Source organism: Diceros bicornis, chromosome X (assembly GCF_020826845.1).
Source record: "Diceros bicornis minor isolate mBicDic1 chromosome X, mDicBic1.mat.cur, whole genome shotgun sequence".
Classification (NCBI taxonomy): domain Eukaryota; kingdom Metazoa; phylum Chordata; class Mammalia; order Perissodactyla; family Rhinocerotidae; genus Diceros; species Diceros bicornis.
The window spans coordinates 134,148,244-134,171,247 of record NC_080781.1 but is presented as its reverse complement, the minus strand read 5'-3'; the positions used below and the strand labels follow the sequence as shown (position 1 = coordinate 134,171,247).

At 52.3% G+C, this 23,004-nt stretch overlaps 2 pseudogenes; both read left to right on the top strand.

Annotated features, from left to right (window-relative positions):
• The first annotated feature begins 5,506 nt into the window (after window positions 1-5,506).
• On the top strand, window positions 5,507-7,002 carry LOC131400626 (heat shock transcription factor, X-linked member 3-like; annotated as a pseudogene).
• A 5,370-nt stretch (window positions 7,003-12,372) lies between these two features.
• On the top strand, window positions 12,373-13,312 carry LOC131400389 (melanoma-associated antigen 8-like; annotated as a pseudogene).
• The last annotated feature ends 9,692 nt before the right edge of the window (window positions 13,313-23,004 follow it).

Sequence of the window (23,004 nt, the reverse complement as noted above, 5' to 3'; positions counted from 1 at the left end):
AGGAATGCCAAGTCAGGAGTGCAACCATCTGCCCCAGAAAAGCAGTGCCCATGGGCATCTCCATCTCACTTGGCCCCATCCCATATCAAGCCCTTCATCGCGGGCATCTGCAAAAGACCCAGATGGTGCAGGACAGCACCCAAGATGCTATGACAGATTCGGACCCCACAGAGGGGTGCCCCAAATCTGCAACAGTCCCAGAGTCCGAGACCTGTTCATTGAGCTTGGCCTGCTCTCCATTCAGCACAGCTCGCGCTGAGCCTGAATCAGACCATCGTGGACAGTTTCAGGTTTTAGCTTAGAGTTAAAGCCAGTCCATTAGGATTTGTGAGTCTGGGGTCCACAAAAAGTCAGTGGCTTTTCTGCAGCAGCAGGAAAGCCGAGACGGTGCAAGGACAGACGGCAGCGGTCCAAGTCTGAATGACAAGGAACGCTTTCCTAAGCCCTTTTTGCATTGTCAGCCTTAGAGTCCCTCCCAATCGACCCCTGAAAAACATGCACCTCAGGTCGCATAATCATCAGCCTCTAAGGGTCAGACGTGATTTCACAAGAGCTCATTAGCCAACTGTAGGGGGTTCGAGGGATTGGGGGCTGATCCAGGAAGAAGAGATGACCAGGGGAGGCAGCAACCCACCACAAGCTTTACTGGGTGGTGTCTCAACAGGATTGCATTAGAGGGGACTCCCTCACAGCAGGTGATTGTCCGGGGGTTTATGGGTCAGGAGGGTACTCTCAGAAGGGGAACACTATGGTCGAACTAATGTGTCCCCCCAAATGCATATGTTGAAACCCTAATCTCCAAATACGAGTGCATTGCAAGGTGGGGCCTTTGAGAGTTGCTTAAGTCAGGAAGGTGGAGCTCCCATGGATGCGAATCACCTTCAAAAAGAGGCCCCAGAGAGATTCCCAGCACCTTCCACAGTGTGAGGACACAGTGAGAAGGTGGCGGCTAGGAACCCGGAGGAGGGCCCTCAGCCCACCATGCTGGCGCCTTGATCTTCCAGTCTCCGGAATGATTAGAATCAAATTTCTGTCGTCTATAAGCGACCCAGTCTGTGGTCTTTTGTTAGTTGGACTGTGGGAGGAAGGCAGGGGAGCTGCTGGGAGAGAGGCATCAGAGAGGGGGCCCATGTGTCTAAGGGATGTTGCTCAGCAGTTCGGGGAAGTGGCCTGGGGTCATAGGGCCACAAGGCTCTATCTTATCTATTCTTAACAGATGTGGGTTGAGGTTTGGTGGGGTACACGAAGCAGGCAGTTTCTAAAAGGCCAAAAATCTGCTAGTATGAGCACTGTGCGAAACAATTGGATATGTGAAAATTTGAGTTGGGTGCTGGCAGGTTTTTAAAACAACAGAACTCAGACTGCTGTGAAGAAATATACCACCTAGGGGCCCATACACACAGGTCACCCCTCTTTGGCTCGTCAGTATAACACAACCTGAACACTGCTTTTTAAATCTCTACAAGTCTATCTCCATCTGGAGACTGCCTCTCTTTCCCAAGTGGTCTTCCTTTTTCCAGGGTCGCCAATAGGCAAAAATCATCAGGAGGCTTGTTCTGTTTCCAATCCTCAAAGAGTTTACACCAGAGAGATTGATTGAGACTGACTTGAACGCCACAATTCCTACCGGGATAATGTCCCTAAAGGAGAATAAGGCTAGTGGAAATTCCTAGAATCCAGGCCTCCCTGTCTAAGGCAAGGGGAGGAAGCAGGCTGCTAACAAAGCTTGCACGTGGCTCCTTTACAAAGGCACATTTCACCCAATGGCCCCCGTGCCATTTTTAGCCTCTTAGGACATGTTTACCAGCATGCCCTTAGCCTTGGACAACTACAAAATGAGACACCACCAGACAAGAAAGACTCTCCTTTGCTGCTTACCCTGCAGTGTGCAGGTGGCTTCACGGCACACAGAAGGCCCCCGTCTGGGGGTGAGGCTGTGGGCCCCATCCTGGCTCTATTTCTTCCTCAGGGTGGAAACTGGGCCCGTGACTCCACCTGCTATGGCCCAGGCTTGGGTCTTTCCTGGAACCTGCCCAGGGACTGTGCTGAAGAGCAAATGGCACAGACCCTCAGAGCACTCCCACAGCCAGTGATGCAGGAGCCCTCCACATCTGCTCCTATGGTCGCTGTTACAAGGCAGAGCTGCTTTCAAGGACACTAAACCCCACCCAGGTCCTGGTGACACAGAACTTCCTTCATTCCAACATGTATACTGGGGACTGGGTTCACATCATGGTCTCCTGCCATCCTCAAGGTCCTCCTTCCTAGTCTGGAGAGAGAGACAGACCCATCCAACCTCACAGGGGGCAGGAGCAACCCAACTGGCACTGGATGTGGCTGCTGGGCTGTGGGAGCCCCGGAGAAGGAGCTGTGAGGGGGACCTGGGATGGGAGGAAGGAATTACTGAAGAGGCAGCCTTGGAGCGGGACCCCGACAGGATGAGTGGCCTCTGGACAGGGAAGGGCATTGCCATACGAGGGGGCAGCACAAGCACCATTCCTGACTGGAGTTCCCACCGTGTCAGAGAATAGCGCCAGGGGCCCAGTGGGGCTGGAGCCCAGCAGATGGTGAGTGAAAGCAGCTGGAAGGCCTCTGGGCTGGCAGATGGCTGAGTGGGTAAGAGGAGCACAGTGGCTGGGGGGCTGGAAAAGGCAGGCTTCGGATGTCACGAGCGCTGTGTCTGAGCCATGGCTGAGACAGACCCCTCAGGTGCGATGTAAACCAACTGCTGGGGCACAGCTGGTGCCCAGGGGGGGAGGGAGACCAGTAAAGAGGCAGCTCCCATGTGACCCTGGGCGCGAAGTGGGGCAAGAAGGTGGGGGAGGCACAAAAGGCCACACAACCAGGCTTGCCCCTTGGCTGCCCCAGGCCCTGGGCCCCATAGCTCAGAACTATGCACTTTCTCCATGGCTGCAGGCTGTGCAGAAGCCGCAGCCAGTCCAGACTGAAATCACTTTCCCTCCTAGGTGGCTGTCCTCAGAGCCCAATCAACTGTGCTCTTCTCAAGTCACCTGACTCTGGGGATTTGGTCCATAAGGTGGCAACACGTATGAGTCATCTCTGAGGCCTCTGGAGCACTGAAGAGCCAACCAATCATTTCTCTCCAAGAGGCTTGAGCGTGGTAGCTACCTAATAAAGACTGTTGGACTGGTGGCCACAGGGGCCCGGGTTCAAATATTGAGACTGAGAAGGCTTCGTCGAGGGAGGCCATTTCCATAATGCCTTTCATCAACTAGACTGAAGTCATCACTGTGAACGTTTCATTTTCAGAGGACAAGATGAGCCTCGTGTCCTAGATTCTTAACCCCAGTGGAAATTCGGTGACTCCTGAAACAAAGGACACGAGCTAATGGTCCTACAGAAGACTCAGGAGGTAAGAGTGCCTAAAGCACATCAAGGAAATACCTGCTCTCTGCAGAATGCCAGGCTGTGGTTTCCTGCGTCATTTTCTCCTCTAGCACCAATGGCCCAATCCCTTTGTATAAGTCATCGGCAGAGTTCATGAGCTAGCACATGCCACAGGGAAATTTCGTTTTCAGACTTTAAAGAGCTCACTGAAGCAAAAACACTTTGGTGTGCAACTGAAGAAAGCTGGCTGTTCATCCAGAGACTCTAGGAGCCCTCTTCTGAGAAGCCACCAGCGGCCTCCATTTTAAATTCTTAGACTCTGATGGGATGTCCCTACAGGATAAACTGACATCTCGAATGAACGCTTTGGAAACCTGTTTAGAAGCACAAAGACCACAGACCAAGCCCAAATCTAGACCTACACGCTCCCTCAAGGGTTACAGTCCCTAGAATGAAAGGCATCTTGGGAGATTCTCTTTCACACGCTCTTGACACTCTCCTTTTAGAAACAAAGGATTGGCATATGGGGCATATGACCCTACTTAGTGGTAGAGCCGGGACAAGGAACTACGATCCTTGCAGGTGAGGCCTTCCCACAATACCAGTCTATCCCCTTGTGTGGAGTGAATATTAAGAACAAAGTTGTCCAGAAAGGCTAGAGAACACATATCACCAAAATCACTGTGGTATCCTCTCATCTTTGTTGAGGATGACTTTCATTTGGGTTTTGTCCCATTCTACACCCAGACTCTCATCTATTTTCAAATACACATTGAGGAGTTTCTTCATGTTGACTTCTTTTGCACATGTCTAGCTAAATGAGCAGGAATATTCATTGGGAGTGAGTCTATGTGAAGTAGGCCCTTTGAAAAGCGTCTAAGCCAAGAGCAAACAAAATTCTTCAATGGACCTACCATCCAGGTAATGGCAGGGGAGGGACACACCGCTGGGGAGTGGGCATGAGCTTGGGGCAAGGAGAGCAAGGCTGGCTCATGGGAGTGGGTCAGTGAAATGCTGTCTCAACAGAACAGAATAGATGCTGGCCACCCAAGTCAAGTAATCAAAAGGGGAAGTACCAAAGGAGATCCAATTTGGAAGTGGGAGGCCAGAAATCTGGGAGAGAAGAAGCCAAACCACTCTATTGAAGAAAGGAAATAGGGCTTTAGAGGCAGCCTCAAGGGAGGCTGAATCCGAGCATCTGGGGAAGGTGATTTGAAAAGGGCAAATACAGGTGTTCCCAAAGTGAGCTCATCCTGGGCAACGGGAAGAGTTTCTATGGGGGAGAAATGGAAACTGGAGACCATTTTTTGTGATCTGGAGAAGGATGAGATTTGGGGACAAGCAGAGCTCAAGAGGAGACTCTCTCCCACGCAGAGTGGAAGATGCGGCCACCCACTCACATGATGGTGCTTTGGGTGACAGAGATTGGTGAACCTGAGAAGCACTGCCACTGTGCTCCTGCACAGCCCTACTCTGGGGACAACTTTACCCAGGGGCAAGAAAACAGGACTCTTTGTTTGGGCCCACCTGAGCAGGACTAACCAACCAGCAGGAGTAGCTAGAAGAGACAAAAGCAGAAAGGGAGGGGGCGACCAACCTAGACTAGGCCAATCAGCCTGCTAGGGACCACCCTCTTCTGGGAGGCGCAGTCTCCCAGGGGCCCTTCTGACCCACCTAGTCTTGGAGGGAGCCCAGCTAGGACTAACCAAGGCCTGGTCCTTGAGCAAATCAGAGAGCTCAGCCACCGGCCCACCTTCCCATCTTTAGGGGTGGGAGTGGAGATAGGATCATGGTTTCTCAACCCATCCAAGGCCTGGCCCCATGAAATAATGTGCCTGGCAGCAGATGGGAGCCTTTTCTGGGAACTCAAACCATAGGTTTCTTTATTTTTAGAAAAGAGAAGCTGGGAACCCACACCTCTCCCCTCCCCAACACTTGGCCAGGGCTCCCTCTCCAGACCAGCTGTGAGCCACCCTTGTGACATCATGTGACAACTGAAGAGAATGATGACTTAAGCAGCTGATTTCCCCACCCCAAGACTCTAGAATTTTGTGGACAGTCTTTACTGGGTGTCCCCGCTCTGACTGAAGGCATTTCTGACTCGAGAGTTCAGTGATAAGGTCTTGGGTAGAACGTGCTCCTGACCTAGACTAGCTCCATGGCTAATCAGAGTACTGACCAGATAGATCAAGTCGAGCTGGCCCCATCAGGTAATGGAGAGTCAGCAACAGGGGTCCCATCTAATTCACCCCTGGATCCAAATTTGGATTCAAGGGAGGTTTTGGAGAACCACAGTGACCAAGCCATGAGCCAAGATCCAAGCCCCCAAGATGACCCACGACCACAGGATCCAAACCAAGGCACAGCCCACGTGGAAGAAAATGATCTTCTTGGGCTCTCCTTCCCTTGAAAGCTTTGGATGTTAGCAGAGGACAGCGCCTTCATGTCTGTGCTCTGGATTGACGATGGAGACACCGTGATCATTGAAGGAGATCTTTTCCAGAGGGAGATTCTTAACCGGAGAGGTGCAGTGAGAATTTTTGAAACAGACAGCTTGAAGACTTTTAACCGCCAACTGAATCTCCACGGATTCAGCAAAATACGTTCAGACAACTCTTCGGCTCACTCTCCAGGGAACAAGAGAATCATGGTAAAGTAGAAAGTCCTTCCCTTTCCTATCTTCTCTGTCACTTGAATATCTTCCTAGTAGACCAAGATGAATGATACACTGAAAGGGTTTAATTTCTGAGGATAACTTTTTTCACGTGAGACATTATCGAAAGATGAGAAAGTACAGATGTTCCTATGAAACTACAACCTCCTTAGAGATAATCTGTAGGTATGACTAAAGACTCTGAGATGTCAGTTAATGTCAAGGAGAGAGATTAACACCTTAACCTATGCATTACGTATGTCTAGTGAGCTTAGGCTCTAGGGCATAATGAAACTTGACAGCAATTTAAAAATATCTTTTCTCCATAGGAAAACAAGACCACTATTAGTGGGAGGGGGGGCGTTGAATATTTGCTCCCAGAATGACTAACAGGATTGATTTTGTTTCAGATCTCCTGAAACCCCAACTATCAGAGAGACAAGCCTCTCCTCATTGAGAACATTCGGAGAAGAGGAGACCTGAGAATTATCGCCTGCCCAGGGACCAGCGCAACAACTCCCAAGAGAAAGAAGAAGGTAGCAGCTACGAGGCACCCTTCAAGAATCCATCGCAATGAACCCACCAAAGAAGCTGACCAAAAGGCCCAGAAGGAAGCCCCAAATGCTCAGGGTCTCAATGACAGCTGGTGGTTCATGTGCTCTGGTATTTGTTCTGTGACCTGCGTAGCCAGACGTGCCACGGAAAAACATTGCCCAAGTGAGCCAGGCAGCCCAAGTGGGGAGGGCCCGTCCAGGAATGATATGTTTGTGCCCCTGGCTACTGCCAGAAGGGACGGCACAGGGGAACCACCCGCCAGCCCCCCAGATTACTCAGATTACGATTTTGTGATGTCCTTGTACAACACCTGTTATTTCATCCTGCTGGCTGCCCTTTCAGTCATGTCCGCATACGAGGTCCCTGACGAGGACGAGGAGCAGGAAGGCTCCTCAGATCACAAATGTGCACTCTGTGAGCAGTGCAAGGACAATCCGGGTCCCTAAGCTCACAGGTCAGTGGTGACAGATAAACATCACCGTTTTATAACCAAGATGCAAAACTCCATGGGAGTAAATAAACAATCTAATGAGAATTGTGAGTCGGTGTTCTTCCTAACTTTCGATACTACACACACCTCATCAGATAAGCCTGAGGAGGCGGGAAATCCCGGCCCCAAACAGGTTTTGGGCCATGTTGTCCTCCTTCACTTGAAGCAGCAGCATTTTCACACACTCAGCTGAGGATTTGGCTAGGGAGTCTCGAGGCAAGCCCAGGAAGAATTGGTTCCCTAAGCTTTGCCTGATGGTCAGGAGACAGAACAGCCGGGCTCTTGACCTTGGTGGTATCGCCTTACACTATACATGCATCTTGAAACAGGAGGGTCTTTCCTCACGGGTTCCCCTATGATACTAGGAAGTTTCTGATCAGGAGCTGGACGTCTCTGGCCCAAGAGCCAGGGGCCTTCCAAAGAGGTCCACCTAATACAAGGGCCACCCCACTTGCCCAGGGATGTCCAACCACTGCAGTCAATAAACATCCCGCACCAGCACTCCAAGTTCATGGCCCGTGGGCCTGACCTCTCCCCAATGTCCCACCCTCCCCCCCTGCCCGGGTGCCCTGAACCCTCAGTCACCTGGACGGTGGGGGAGCAGAGAGTGTTGGCTCCTTCTTCCAATCACCAGGCATCTGCCGATAGGCCCGATGGAAGGGGTTGCTGACTGGGATGATCCGCCCATCAGATGGAGTCTTTGGGGAGCTCACGGAGGTGGGTGGAGACAGCGAGAGAAAGTCACAGCCAGGACAGCATTTGGTCAGTTCTACAACAGATCACTGAACCCCAGAGCAGCACAGAGGAGGGAGGGAGGGTCCTTTGGCTTCACAGTGCAGTGGGTTGACTCTAGCCCTCTCCCAACACAGCCAAGGACAGTCCTGGGCTTTGCTTCTTCTACTGCCACCCCCACCAACCCCAGCACTCTCAGCTTCCTGGCACTGCCACCACCAAGGCACTGTGGGTCCCAGATCCCCGGCCCCTAGCGCAGGGCTGCTAAGCAGAAATCCTCAGTATCCGACCTCAGCTGGGCCCTGGGGATGCCCTTGATCTCAGATGGCCTGTCGGGTGTCTCCTCCTGACCACTTTGGTTGCTATTCCCCTTCAACCCCTTCCTGCACCACTACTCCCTACTGTCAGCAGACGCCAAGAGCCTAGAGAAACGAATAACGAGAGTAGGAACAATTGATAGAAATGTGCATGCTCTGCCTCCATGCCAGGCCCTGGGACGGGCACGATCCATGACGGATCATAGAATTCAATCCTCAGATAACCAGGTATGGGGCAGTGCTACTGTCACCCCACTCTACAGCTGAGAAGAGGGCATTGAGAAATGAAAAGACGGTACACAATAACAGCGGGCCTGACTGCATGCACCCCCTGCCCTTGCCTCCTTTCCTTGTACCTTGAAGGGGTCCCTCCTCCTCGCTGGAGGACTGAGCTGTGCACGGGGAGGAGTAGGGCCCCGGGCCCGAATCTCAGCTGGTTCATGGCACCTCGGGGAGCCTCAGTCTCCACGTGGCTGTGAGGACAGGGGACAAGGCACCTAGGGCACCTAGCCCAGTACCTTTCAGGGGCTTCCTTCCCCAAACAGAACAGATCCACACTTCTCACCAGGGCCCGCCAGGCCCTGCGTGATCTGCCACCCCACCACCAGCTGTCTGCGCTCCTCTCCCCTTTACTCCCCACCCTGCAGCCACGAAGGCTGTCCTTTCATCCCTGGAAAATTCCAAGTTCCTTCCTACCGCAGGGCCTCTGTAGGTTGCTATCAGTTGCATTGTGCCCCCCCGATTTCATGTGTTGAAGTCTCAGTCCCCAGTACCTCAGAATGTGACCTTATTTGGAGAAAAGTTCTTCACAGAGGTAATCAAGTTAAAATGAGCTCATTAGAGTGGACCCTCATCCAATATAACTACTGTACTTAAAAAAGGGGGAAATTTAAAGAGACATGCATGCAGAAGAACACCATGTGAAGCTGAAGGCAGAAGGAGGGATGCCAAAGATTGCCAGCAAACCACCAGAAGTCAGGGACAAGGACAGCCCACATTCTCTCTTACACTCCTCAGAAGAGCCAGACTTGGCCGACACCTTGATTTTGGACTTCTGGCCTTCAGAACTGTCAGACGATAAATTTCTGTTGTTTAAGCCACCCGGTCTGTGATACTTTGATGCGACCACCCTGGCAAACTAATACAGAGGTGTACGCTCTTTCCTGGACATCTCCACAGGGTGGAGAAAGATTTCTCCATTAACGGCAGATCAGCCACATCCTTTCAATGTCTGCACATCTTCATCTATCCTATTTGTCACTGCCTGTATGGGATCCCACTGTTGGCTGCCCCGCAATTTACTGACTCTTCTCCTACTGATGGCGAGTCACAGACTGCTTTGCACTTTCTGCCACTGTAAAGGACATTACCACAAACAGTCGCTGACTGAAGACATATTTAGGAGGAGGCCTGGGTCACGCAGCACGCACATCGGAGATGCTGATATGCACCAGCAAGACGCCTTCCACGGAGGCTCACCCGGGCACGCTCCACCAACCGCAGGCAAGGGTGCCATTTCCTCACACACTTGTCAGCCCTGACCATCACCTTTCTGCTTAACCTTTGCGAACCTGATGGGTGACAAAGGGTCGCCCTATTCATTGGGTTTGGATTATTTACGAGGGAGGCTGGCTGTCCCCCTGTGGCCTGGCCATTTCTATTTCTTCTCCTGGGATAGATGACTGGACTGCAGGTTTGCCTAGTTTCTGCCACTTGGTGTCTTGGCCCTTTTCTCAGCAGCACCACAAAATCACAACAAGGAGACCTGAACTGCGTGGGTGGAATCCCTAGAGAGAACTGAGGTAACTGTAAAAACACGAAGGGGGCTGAGTTCCCTCCTGCCTCATGAGGCAGAGAGTACCTGCTTGGTAGCCTGAGGAGGAAAGGCTGTTCCTTTTGTCTCAGCTTTAGGATGTCAGGAGGAGTGGCCTGTCCACTTCCTCCTCGAGGTCTCAGTGGGATGGTGGCCTTGGCCTGCAGGATGCATCCTCATGTTAGCAGGAGGGATGGTTCCAGGCCTGGCCAGGAGTAAGTATGAAAAACTTGAGGACATGAGGGGACTTCTTCCCCAGCCAGAGGAGGACCTCACTGAAATCGGCCCTGCCCTCATCACCCCTGCAGACCCCAGGCAGTGGTGGCTGCAGGTGGTGCATCCTCACTCACCTCTGCCTCGGGCTCTCTGAAACGTGAGGTCTTGTTCTAAGGGGCGGTGTCAGGTGAGCAGAGGCAACCACATCTGGTCAGCAGAGGAAGGAGTCCCAGCATCTTCCAGGATGCAAGACAAGACCCTTTGGGAGGAATGGAGGGTATGAAGGTTCCCCGCACCCCAATAGAGAAAGGATCTTACAGAGGCCTATTCTCAGTCCCCAGAGGGCTTGGGCAAGGATGGCTGGATGTACCCTGCTCTGACTTCTGCTATGTGGTTGGGGATGGGGCATCTCAGGGAGGTGAGGCCTTCGTCTGAGTGGTGACATCAGGTCAGCAGAGGAAGGAGTCCCAGGATCTGTCGGGTGTCAAGGTGAGAACACTTCATGAGGACTGAACGTACCCCCTCACCTCAGAAAAGAAAGGCCAGCACAGAGTCCTGTTGTCCCCTGTTCTCAGCCCTGGAAGGAACAGGTTGGCGGTGGCCCTCAATGGCATGCTCACATCTACCATGGGCGGGAAGGTGGGGAGTCCTCAGGGAGGAGAGGTCTTGCTCATTGGGAGATGTCAGCTATCCCAGGTGGGGGGCCAGGAAGAAGGGCAGGCCCTGGCAGGAGAAAAGACTAAAAACCTACAGGAGGTCTGAGGGAACCCCCATCCAGGACAGAAGGGCTGGTCCCCTCTGCCAGCCTTTTGTGTTCCTGGTGGGGGATGCGGGGGATGAGGGGAGGGCCTGGATGTGCTGCCTCCTCCCGTTTCTCTCAGAGCCCTCAGGGAGGTGAGGACCTTGGTCTGAGAGGACCTCATCTGGTCATCTGAGGAAGCACATCTGGTCAGCTGAGAGAAGAGTCCCAGTTCTCGCCAAGAGTCAAGATGAGGACCCTGACGGAGGAGTGAGTATACCTCAATCCCCAGAACAAAGAGAGGGACCCTCAGAAAACTGCCACCCCCCCTCGTGTCAGCCCTGGATACCGCCCCCCCCCCCGCAGGGCCTGTCTGACTGAGCCCATCCTCATTTCCAGATCGTTGGTCTCAGGAAAGGGAGGGCCTTGGTCTGAGGCTATGGGCTCTGGTCAGCGGAGGCAGGGTCCCAAGCACTGGCAGGGTTCACGGTGAGAACTGAGGGGACCACTTCCCACACACTCAGCAGGACGCGTGGAGCCCAGGCCTGCCCTACCCTTCTGTCTGCCAAGGGGAGACCCGGGATCAGGGAGTGGATTGATTCCCCCTCATTTCCTCTTCCTGTGTCTTCAGGAGACGAGGCCTTAGGCTAAGGAAGGTGGCCTCAGGTCAACAGAGAGAGTTGTCACAGGCTCTGCAGGGTGTCAAGGTGAAGACTGAGAGGACCACTCATCCCATTACACATGGAAGCCACAGAGTTTGGCCACCCTTTATTGTCCCTTGGTGCTTCCTGTTAGCCCCTGGGCAGGTGTGGCCTGATGTGGGGCCCCCTCACTTCATTCTGTTCAGTCTCAGGGGTGTGTGGACTTGTTCTGAGAGTTTTGCCTCAGGGAAGCAGAGGGGTGGGGCCCAGGGCCTGCCAGGGGAAAAGTGATGTCACTGAGTGAGCATAGAGGGGACCACCCACCCCAGAACAGTGTGGACCTCACAGAGTCCGGCATGTCCCTCCTGTCAGCAGTGGGGGCCCAGGGCTCTGCTTGCAGTCTGCACCCTGAGGTACCCACTCGTTTCCTTACAGAGGCTCCAGGAACCCGCAGGTGAAGGCCTTGGTCTGAGGCTCATGTCCTCAGGTCACAGAGCAGAGGAGGCCCAGGCAGCACCAGGAGTCAAGGTGAGGTACACACCCTGAACATGTACCCAGGGGCTCCCCCGTGCCGGAACCGAGGAGACCTCACAGCACCCGAGCCCACCCCACGCCACTGTTGTCCCCAGAAGCTCAGGCTGTACTGGGTGCACCCTGAGGAGCCGTCTCACTTCCCCCTTCAGGTTCTTAGGGCACAGGCCGCCCAGGAGGACTGAGCCCTGTGAAGCCGAGAGCACCCTCAAAGAGGAAACCTGTAAGTCACCTTTGTCAGAGACACCAAGGGTGCGTTTCTCAGCTGAGTCCACTCACACTCCCTCTCTCCCCATCGGTCACCTCCTGCCCATGCTCCTGCCGGACACGCGTCGTCATGCCTCTAGGTCAGATGAGTGAGTTCTGCAAGCATAAGGAAGACCATCAGGACCCAAGAGAGGCCCAGAGCCTGGTGGATGCGCAGCTGTCCAGGGCTGAGGAGGAAGAGGCTATATCTCCCTCCTCCTCCCCCTCTGTTCTGTTCCTGGGCACCCTGGAGGAGGTGGTTGCTGCTGTGACCCCGAGTCCTCCCCAGAGCCCTCAGGGTGCCTGGCCCTCCCCCACTGCCATGGCAGCCGCTCCATGGAGCCAATCCGAAGGCGATGGCTCCAGCCACCAAGGTTCCGAAGGGCCTAGTGCCTGGGAGGACCCAGTGACGCCAAGTCCTTGCTCCAAGAAGCACTGCGTTTGAAGATGGCTGACCCTGTGGCGTTCCTGCTCCTCAAGTATCACATCAGGAGCCAACAACAAAGGTGGAAATGCTGAATCTGGTCATCAGAGATCACCAGGACCACTTCCCTGTGATCTTCAGCCAAGCCTCTGAGTGCATGCAGCTGGTCTGTGGCATTGGCGTGAAGGAAGTGGACACCAGCGACCACTCCTACATCCTGGTCACCACCCTGGGCCTCACCTACGATGGGATGCTGAGTGGTGAGCAGAGCATGCCCAAGACCGGCATCCTGGTGCTGCTCCTGGGCATGATCCTCCTGGAGGGTGACTGCGCCCATGAGGAGGACGTCTGGGAAGCGCTGAGTGTCATGGGGGTGTGTGCCGGGATGGAGCACTTCATCTACGGGGAGCCCAGGGAGCTCCTCACCAAAATTTGGGTTCAGGAACAGTACGTGGAGTACCGGCAGGTGCTCGACAGCGATCCTGCACGCTACGAGTTCCTGTGGAGTCCCAGGGCCTACGCTGAAACCAGCAAGATGAAAGTCCTGTTGTATTTGCTCAGGGTCCATAGCAGGGATCCCAGTTCCTTCCTCCTCCTGTGCGAATAGGCTGTGAGCGACGAGGAAGAGGGAGACTGAGCTAGAGTTGCAGCCAGGCATGGTCCAGGCCCACGTCCAGCAGCTTCTCCTGCCGGGCATGAAGTGAGGCTGCTTCTTCACTGTGTGTTTGCAGAGAGAGCAGCCAGCGTCCTAAGTGGTGAAGGGCAAGGAGGAGGTTGGGAGACAAGGTGGATAGTGTCTTTGGGATCCTCTTCTCTATGATGTATCTTGGAGATGGATCTTGGTTTCCTTGAGGAGTTTTTCAAATGCTGTTCCTTGTAATAGAAGGTTTAATTAGCTTCACCATCTAAGTTTGTCAGTGACATTGACCGCATATGAATTCGTACTTATCCAGTCCAAGATGAAGAGTTTTGCTGTTTTGTAAAAGTCATTGGGACACTGTCCATCATAGTCTGTGATCTGAACTAGGGAATTCCTGGAACAGGAAGGAATTTCCTTGGAAATGTGAAATAACTTAGCAGTCAAATCAATGGGGTCAGGAAACAAAGAAATAAATGTAGAAGGTACTTAATTCTTGGCTTCTTATCCAGTCTCTTCTGTCATTCTATCAAGCTAAAAGTTATATGTATACCCAGATTTGCTTGGGTTATTCAAGAAAGTCAGAGAAATTTCATCTGAGTAAATAAGACTGCTGCTCACTGGCCTGTTTCTCCCCCAGACTTTTGCTGAGCCTCTGCTCTCTGGAAGGCCCTGTGTTAGTAGTTGGGAAAGGAGGGTAAGGATGACGCCCCCCACCCACAGACTGCGACTCTAGCAGCCCCAGTCCTAGAAGGAAGGTGGTGAGTTGTCCCCTCCAAAACAAGTGAAAGAAGGTGAGAGGTTGTGTGGTCCCAGGCAGAGCACTCAAGTGTAAATGCCCTGAGCCAGGGCAGTGTGGGGCTTTGGGAAACTGCGATTCCTTCTGTGGGAGCTGATTGTAATGAAGCTGGGTGGTGGCAGTGGCCTGACTCGTGGACGGTGCGTCTTAGGGCTGAGAGGAAAGTCTGAAATGGAAAATTGCTCTGAGAAGTTTCCTTTAGATCTTGGGTAAACCAGAGAGAAATCTCCATCTGGGGCAGGAAGGGAAGGTGTCCTGGGCCTTGTCACATTGCTTTCAAACAACAGTGAGGAACGAGGTGTTTAACACCCATCATCTGCAAGGATTTCCTGAGAAATAAGGTTCTTGCTTCTTGAAGTGATGCCTGGAAGTCACTGAACAGGCGCCCTCCTCCCTGGCCTTGGAAATCCAGGACTAACTCCATTGAAATGACTGTTGATTTCAGCTCCCTGGAGTTTATTTTGGTCATTCGTAAGCAAGGGTGGATTTTAGTGGGGTTATATGTATGAAAATAGGTGGTTTGCATGCAAGAGAGGCGGCAAAAGAGGAAATGGGGTGGTCTTTGATGGGAATTCTGGGAGCTTTGAGTTAGATGCACCTTGCTGGGGGAGACCCCACACTGAAATTGAGTAATATAGCCTCAGGGAGGGAACTGTCAGAGCTGTGATTTGGGTGGAGTTTCTGTTCAGTTTCCAATCGAGCTGCAAATTCTCTGAGATGTCATGGAAACCAAAAATTTCCAGAGGAGATAGTGGTAGGAGCTGGGGCCAAAATCATACTAGAAATGACTACCAACCAGCAAAGATCCAGTGTATGCCCGTGTCCACGGGTTCAGGCACATTCAGCAATGGGGACGGTAGCAGAGACTCACTGGTTAAGACTGTGCTATGGAGTGAAGAGGGTGCTCTCTCTCTGCTGAGGCCTAGGGAATAATGTGAAAATTAGATGTGATCCTGAATATGAAGCACTGCCACATGGTAGGTGGGCGCGTGAAAAAGGTGGAGAATCCCAGGGCAAATTTGACTTTCTCAGAAACCCTCCTGGAAATGAAGGAGATTTGGTCATAACAAATTATAACAGCTGTTTTTCGTTGAGCATCTAGTACGCAATGGTAGTAGACATTGGAGAGACGTCAAGTGCTCCTCCGCATGTCCTCTTCCTCTCCTCCCTGGACTGATGGGGACACCATGCTAAGTCCTCTTGTACTTAGGAAGGGTCCAGGACCCTTTGCCACTGATAGGCACGGATGCATTTTTTGTCACAGCTGTTCCTATAGAAGGCACCACAGGGGACGTGGATTAATTCTTGAGCCATGACAACATGGGGCACGGACCATGCTCTTTCCTCACCCAGAGACTTAAGGCGTGCACATTGGACCCTTAGAGGTGAGATGCCAGATTCTGTGCCTTCGAGGCCCTGGGCAGGGTTGGAGGTGTTCAAAAGAGGAGCCGCCCCACAGGAAGCTGGCTGCAGGAATTCCTGCATGCCACCTGCACCCTTAGGCCCCTCTGCTACACCCCTCAATCCCCTCAGGACTGTGATGCATCTCTAGTAGGAGGCCAGCTGCCCAATGGCCCTGTAGGGATTGCGGGCATCCTCCTCCTGAGGCTCAGCCTGGCACCCCCATCACCTCTCCTGCCCGCTCTGCCCACTCTCTCCCCAACCTGGCCTCCTAGGTCTGCACAGAGTGGGGCTTTGCCCTGCCTATCTCCCCACTTGCAACTGCTCAGTCCCCAGTGCTGATATTCTTGTGCATATATCTCTATTTGGAGGTCCCCAGATAAGAATCCCCTTTCAGGACAGTTGTCATTCAGGGAGAGCTGGCACCACGTGATGTAGCCTTTGGTGACTCTCCTCATGTCTGGTAAATAATAATCATTGTCATGTGAATGTGTGACAAATCGCTATGATGATGAGTTATTTTCAAGCAGTTCTTGGTATAATGCCAAAGGTTTGATTAAACTGATGGCCTGGTCAGGGCGACTCTGAGGTTTTCCTTTCTGAGGCCGAGCCAGAGTTGGGGGGAAGGAGAGTCTTCTCAGTCACCCACAGAGCCAGCTAGGACCTTGGTGTCCCCAACAGAGAGTTTCAGCAGACAAAAGCCTCCAGCAGATGGCAGGGGTGGTCACCAGGAGGCTCCCCCAGGTCACAGACACCCCCAGACTCAAAGGTGGATTTGGAAAGGAGCCAGGCAGGAGAGGGCTTTGGGGTCCCAGGAGGCAGGCTATGAAGATGGTCAGCTGACCCAGGAGAGGTGGAAGGAGGAACACCCACCACACCTCACCTGAAACGCCCTGGGCTGGCCAGGGGATGGGCGTGGGAGCAGATGCGGCCAGAGGTGAGCTGGAGCACTGGAACACATCATGAAACGGGACCAGGACCATCCTGACAAGTCCCAGGACCAGACCCCTGCGGGGCACTCCAAGATGGAAGTAGGGACACCGCATGCCCGTTCTTGGAGAGCGCTGGCTGGTGTGGGACAGCACTCACCCAGGGCGGCTATGGACTGCAGGGCTGCAGCATCCGGGATGCCCCAGGCGCCCCACAGGGTGCATCAGGGAGGCATTTCCAGGGTGCACCATCCTCCGCAGCAGACTCTTTGTGGGCACACAACCCCCAGGACCCCAGCCAATCCTGAATAGGGCGGGGCAGAGCTCACGGGAGGTCCCCTGCCCATCAGGAGGAATGTTCTGACATTCTCCAGATGCCCTGAGCCTGCCCCCTGAGGGGCTGGTGTGAGGGGACTCAGCCATGGTCCTGCCTCTCTGAGAAGCCCCCATTCCCCAGCCATGGCTGAAGCTTGCTCAGAACTCCAGCCTCCTTGGCAAGGGACTGACCTCCTCCCTGGCTCTCAGCTGCCCTCCTCTGTGGCCAGTATCGCTGGCAGCTGCCCCAGGGCCCTTCATGAGCAAGTACGGGGTCCCAGGTCTCTGCCTGTTCTCGGTCCCTGAGCTGGGGCTGGGCATAGGGATTGGACTGGGCTGGTGGCAGGATGCAGGGTGTGATGCCAAGGGCCATCCACGAGACAGCATCAGGTGGTAAAGCCACGTTTTCCCAGCACTCAGACCGAGGGCCTGTGCAAAGGGCCCCGCAGACACTTACCCCTCTGTGCATGCGTGAATGCCTCCGGCCCCATGGACGCCGTGCTTTGAACTGCTGCCCTGCCATGTGCCTGACGTCCAGCCTGCCCGCAGGAGTGAGCCAGCAGGAGAACGTTGAGCCCCAAGCCAGCTGGGAGAGAAGGGGAGCAGACTGGGTAGGTGACTTGGAGAGCAGGGCCCATGCTGGATCATAAGAGCAGCCTTCAGAGGCCCGCACCTCAAAAACGCACGTCCAGGTGGAACCTTCTCTGTCCTCACGCTGTCCACCCTAGACCCCACCTCTCCTCCGAGGCCCCCAATCTGTCCCCTTGTCAGAAGAGATGGTGACTCAGTGGCACTAGGAGAGGCCATGTGAGCTGTGTCACGCTCTCTGTTTCCTCATCTGTAGAATGGGAAGAATAACGGTACAACTTTGAGCCTTGAGATTGTTTCAGTTTCCTAGGGCTGCCTAACCAGGTACCACAAGTTGGGCAATGGGGAGGGCTTTCTTCTCTCACATTTCTGGAGGGTAGAAGTCCAAAAGCAAGGCTATGCTCCCTCTGAATGCTCTGGGAGAGGATTCTTTCTTGCCTCTTCCAGCTTCTGGTGTCAAGTGTTCCTTGGCTTGTGGCTGTATCACTCAAGTCTCTGCCTTTGTCTCCACATGGTTATCTTCCCTCTATATATGTCTATGTCCACTTTTCCCTTTTCTTATAAGGACACCAGTCATATTGCATTAGGGTCCACTCTAATGCCCTCATCTTAACTTGATTGCATCTACAAAGACCCTATTTCCAAATAAGTTCACCTTCCCAATTACTGAGGATTAGGACCTCAGCATATGTTTTTGGGGGGCATAATTGAACCCCTAACAAAGATTATACAAGGTTTCACCTGTATATAAAATGCCTTGACTAAAGAAGGAGTTCAATTATAAGGAGTTGTTATTACTGAGCATCTAAGATGTACCTTCTCACTCACATTTTAATATATGTCTTGTGATCCACATGTACATTGGTTGATGCAATTTTTCTTTTTCATTTGAAAATCTATCATCAAATGAGTGGGCCATCTCACATCTTAGAGCTGTGAAAACCTGGTATGACTTGTTCTATAATAAGACACTCAAAGCCTCAGCGTGTCAATGACCTGGGAGAATCTGGTAGGAAAATGGGAGTGTGGCTGCCCACAGATAATGCCTGCAGCTACTAGAAACTTCGGAAGAAAAGATAATTGTTCCAGCAGGTGTAGGGTGCCCAGTTTGAGGCATGGGGGAAGGAGAACTGCTTGTTTGAAGGGCCCTTGGGAAGTTCCGACTCCCATATTCATTTCATGCACGCTCCCTGAGCATTTACCATATACCAGGCTGCAGGGTTGCAGGGAGGTAGCAGGTAGCTCACGGGCCTCCTGTGCTGAGTCCTCAGGGCATAGAGGCCTAGGAGAGCACCTGCCAGACTGCAAGTGAGCCAGGGCAGGGCAGAGCATGCTTTCCATGGGACTCGAGGAAACAATCATTTTAGGAGGTCGCAGGATCCCAGGATAGACTGGAGACTGTGACAAAGCAATCTACCTGTATTACAAATGTATGGAACAACCACAGTGAGATGTTGCTTCACACTGCCTGGCTCTGTGTACTGTGTTTGCACACAGAATCTGGAACGGCCCAGGATGAGTCCTGTTCTGTTGCAGGGGTGATTCTGGGAAAAACAATTTTGTGATGAGCTCTCAGATCCAAGATTGGAGGACCTGCCTGAAAGGAGGGTGCTTCAGAAACTCCACAGAGAATGAATGTAGATGACATTTTTCTCCTGAAAGGTCCACCTGCCTCCATTCACTGACTTCTGTGCCTTTGCAAGTGTTGTTCTCTCTGCCTGGAATCCCCTTTCTTCTCTTCTTGGCCTGAAATCTTCTTATGTATCCTTTTAGATTTTGCTCAGTGGTTACCACGTCCTGGAAACTTATCATGTACAACATAGCATTTTAATTATTCATATTTGTGTGTTCCCAGTGCCTCCCACAGTGCTTGGCACAAAGCAGATGCTTCGGACAGCTTGTGTTGAATGAAAGTGATGGAAGGAGTGACGGTTACAGGCTGCCCCAGACAAAAGGATGCATTAGGAGAAGGCAGGGGGAGGAAAGGGGCATCTGATTAGTTAGAGTAGAGGGTCCCAGAGGAAAGTGACAGAAAGCCAGTGCGGAAGCACAAAGGACAAGAGACAAGCAGCGAATGGAGACTCAGGAATGAGAGCAGGATGGTGCTGAGGAGAGAGCGGACTTGTGTGGGCAGTTGGTTGGTGACCTCTGGCAGGCATGTTCCTTCCTGTCTGCCCCATAGGCCTGGCCACATGCACTTGACCTGTGCTTTGCAGGCATGTTTCACTGGAGGAGGGGGCCCAGGAGCCTCCTTCTTCTCCTGAGAAGCCTTCCTGGAGCTCCTGGCAGCAGGAGAGGTCCAGAGAGGAAGCACAGGGACACCATTCTGCCTTCCAACAGGGAATAGCCCCTGCTCCCTTCAGTGGGAAGCTTGCTCCAGGAGGGATGCTGACTCACTCACTTTCAGGGCCACCCTCAGTGACAAGAGGGACAGTGGGGTCTTGGGACTGCTTTCCCTCCCTCTTGTCTCTCAGCAGCTACAATTTGGAAGTCCCAAGAGAGGCCCCCTGATGAGGGATGGCTCCTTCTGAGCTCGGGAAGAAGATCGAGGGCAGCTGCAAATCCAAGCAGAACCATAGGTACTACCTCCTCAGTCCCTTCCATTGCCCCCCAGCCACCTCTCTCAGTTCCCCAAGCCCACAAATCCAGCCCTGAATTCTACCACACCCCTGTCCAGACTCCAGCCACCTCCCAGGGAGATCTCAGGAACAGAAAGACCACATATTTACCCAAGTCAAACTAAAGTAGCCAGAAACAGAGGGCCATCTCAGGAAGTGGGGTGCATTTTGCAAGTGGAGTCCTAAGAACTCCAGTGATTCCCTAATTAGTGGCATTCAGGATGTGGATTTTCAGGAACTTAAGGCTGGAGAATTTCAGGTTGAGAGAGGGTCAGCCTGCAGCTGGCACCTCACATTTCCCGGCTGAAGACGTTGTCAAGCTGATCCCCCAGGAATTCTGTAGTAGGCCTACTAGTCTTACCCAGGATTGGATCCCAGCTGTCCCTCCCTGCACTAGAGCAGTGGTGAAGCTGGTCTGAGTCTTCTAATTCCATGCTCTCTCCACTCTGCTGCTGTAGCACAGGGGAGGAACCCTGCTGCTGTGGAGAGCTGGGCCATAGCTACTTCCTTCCCCTAACTGATGTCCTCTATGACCAAAGTGTCTGAATGCACCAGGATTCTCCTCTTCAAGGCCCTGCTCTTCAGAAGCCTGCCTTCCACCCCATCACATTGGAGCCAATGTGAGTGTTGAATTGGACAAGCCACCAACTCATCAGAAGGGTAGCATAAATCCAAGGTAGTCTTTATAACCATCGTCGAGATATGCAGTGATGCTTCTGGAACACTGTAATATGTGTCCACTCCAAAGCCACATGGATGTGCTTTCTTGCTTATTTGGGGGTCATGCTTTTTCAATCCACAGCCATTTCATGCCTTTGTATGAAGAATGTTGGGATCCTCCAATAAGATGGCCCTGAAATCTGGTGGCAACTCAAAGTCAAAGTTTTCTAGAGGGGATGATGAGGGTGTCATCCTGTGTATGGCTCAGGGTCTTTCCTCAATACCTAGGTCACTCATGGTTTTGTCCAAACAGGCCAGTGAAGCTTTAGGCCTCTGCCCAGGGTGAGACACTGAGCAAGAGATCTGAGGTGGGCAGCAGATTGGCAGCAGGGTCTTTTGCACTTGCTGGAGAGAGGACAAGAGGGACACCTGGATGTTCTGATTTTTATTTTCATGAGAGCACCACTAGAGTACAGCACTGGGCCTCCAGGGAAGTTGAGGCAGTCCAGGCACATCCACTTCTCAATGATTGGGAATGTGAGGCCTTGGGGTAGTCCAATTTTTCCCATATCTCTCCATGGACAGGACTATATGCTCCCCTTGGCATTTTGGCTTGTCATAGCAAAAGAATACATTGACAATTCATTTGTATGTTAACGTCTTGTTCCCCGGGCTAGGCAGCCCCTCCCCCCAGTCTAGTCATCTTTGGGGGGACTATGGACCTGTAGAGCAGTGGTTCAGTTCTGGGACTCCCTGGGACCTCACCTAAGTAGTGCCTGCCCTCAAGGCTCTGGACTCGGAGCAGCTTGCCTGGTCTCTGTGAAGCTCCTGAAAGGGCAATAGTGTGATTCAAGTGTCTTAACTGACAAATAATCTCACTCTTAATGCCCGTTTGGGGTGAGGCCGCCAGTAATTAAGCTGGTGCTAGTTAATCTGGCCACTGGCAAGTACTTCTTTTTTTTTTTTAAATATCTAATTTTTTTTTTTTTGCAGGGAAAGATTCACCCTGAGCTAACATCTGTTGCCAATCTTCCTCTTTTTTCTTTTTTACTCCCCAAAGCCCCAGTAATTGGTTGTATATGCTAGTTGTAAGTCATTCTAGTTCTTCTATGTGAGCCACCACCACAGCATGGCTCCTGACAGATGGGTGGTGTGGTTCCACAATCGGGAAACGAACTGGGGCCACCAAAGCTGTGAGTACCAAACTTTAACCACTAGGCTGTCAGGGCTGGCTCACAAGTACCTTTTTTTTTGCAGTATGGGCTGCAGGTTCGGCAGGACTTCAAGTTGCATCTTTGCTCCTACATCCTTACTAGTTGGGAGGCTCAGGGCATGTTATATAAGCCTCTCTGTGCCTCAGCTTTCTCTCCTGTGTTTAAATGTTCACTGGGAACCTCCTCAGGGGTAGACACTGGACTCCACCTGGAGGATGGGCAGGAGAGCTGGACCCAAAACTGGGACAGGGTTCTGGTGCTTCAGCATCTGACAAAGTTGATTCAGTTATTCATCCTTAGAAACAACTCATATAATATCCATTACCCAGTGGGTTTGGGAAGCCTAATTACCAGTTGTGAAATGTTTTCAAGTTCTCAGAAGAAGGGTGATACATCATAGCAAAGAAAGACTATCATAGTTGTGATCTTCTCAAGCTGCCCCCAGGGCTAACCCTTATAAAACTGCCATTCATGAAATTCTGCTATTGTAACAAAGTACGACTATTATCCATAATGATACTAGACTAATGTCTAAGGTATTGCTGTGCTCATGGAAAACTCTTAAATCAGCCGGAAGTGAAGAGGATAGACTAGGTCACTTGCTGTGAGCTTATCCTGTTCTCCAATCCTGAAAGTAAATAGACTCTTTGAGGAGGCAGGCACCTGAAAGAGCACCAGACAGCAACAGCATTCTTTGAGTACCTAGTGTGCATCAGGTAGTGTGTTATGCACACTATCTCACTGATTCTTCCCAACAAGTTTAGGAAGTAGGTTTTATCATCTCCAATTTGCAGAGGAGAAAAACTGAGGCTCAAAGATGTTGACTTGCCCAACGTAGATGAACCTGGCAGTTATAAATAGAATGGCCTGGAGTGCAGGAGGAGGCCAGGTGTGAGGTGACCACAAAGTCCAGGCAGGAGCCAAGGAGCCTCTGAACTAGGTTAGCAAGGTGAGGATGACTCCCAGATTTCCACTTTGGGCATCCCCCCGTGAATAGGTCTACTGCCAACAGAGAGAGGCAACCCAGAAGGGCAAGGCGGTTGAGAGGGAACATGACTTTAGTGCAGGGTAACCTGAATTTGGCTTGGCCAGCATATCTTCACGTGCTGGCCTGGGCCTTGGGAAGGAAGTTGAGACG